We start from the raw sequence: 707 nt of genomic DNA on the forward strand, positions 1-707 counted from the left end.
ACTTAAGAACAAATCTGTGCATACGAACGGTTCTTGCATGAGTTCCATTGTTTTTGAAAAAAAGGCAATTTGATATGGTTAAAAACAAGTGGTTTATTAGGAATATTTGAATACTTCAACCAAAAATAGTTTGATTCATGAGTTTCCGCCAGTTTTTTTTTTTTTTTCCCTTTATGTTTATTGTGAAACTGGTCTTAAATTTAATTACATTTGGTTTTAAAAAGTCTTAAATTTAACTTGCCTTAAACTGTAGGAACCCTGTACCTGCAGGTGAGCTGTGAGCTCACGGTACTTCTTAATGGTCTGCTGGTAATCTGCGACCGTCTCCTGAGCCGCCTCCACTCGCTTCTCAGCCTCTCGCACTCTCGCCGCTCCCAGGTCCAACATCTCTCTGAGCTCCAGCTCCGTCTCTCTGGCGTTCTCCTGCAGCTCGTCGTTCATCTCATTTATAGCTTCCTGTGAAAGAAAGATCCTCAGTAAGGATCAGTCCCTTAAAATGAAATGTGATTTTAACACTGGAGACGTTTATTTATTTTTGTTTTATCTAACATTTACACAGGTGTTAACATTACCACGCGTGTAAATGTTAGATAAAACTGAAAATGTAGGAAACAGTGCAGGTTTTGAATTTAACTTTAACACCAAAGGTCTCTGCACACATATCAAAGAGAGTGAATCATTTAGGGTAGGGATGGACAACTGGCGCC

General features: G+C 39.2%; 1 pseudogene; it reads right to left on the bottom strand.

Moving 5' to 3' along the window:
• Nucleotides 1-193: 193 nt before the first annotated feature.
• Nucleotides 194-456, bottom strand: LOC106512197 (dynactin subunit 1 pseudogene; annotated as a pseudogene).
• Between the last annotated feature and the right edge of the window lie 251 nt (nt 457-707).

Source organism: Austrofundulus limnaeus, unplaced genomic scaffold, assembly GCF_001266775.1.
Source record: "Austrofundulus limnaeus strain Quisiro unplaced genomic scaffold, Austrofundulus_limnaeus-1.0 Scaffold4745, whole genome shotgun sequence".
In the NCBI taxonomy this organism is placed as follows: domain Eukaryota; kingdom Metazoa; phylum Chordata; class Actinopteri; order Cyprinodontiformes; family Rivulidae; genus Austrofundulus; species Austrofundulus limnaeus.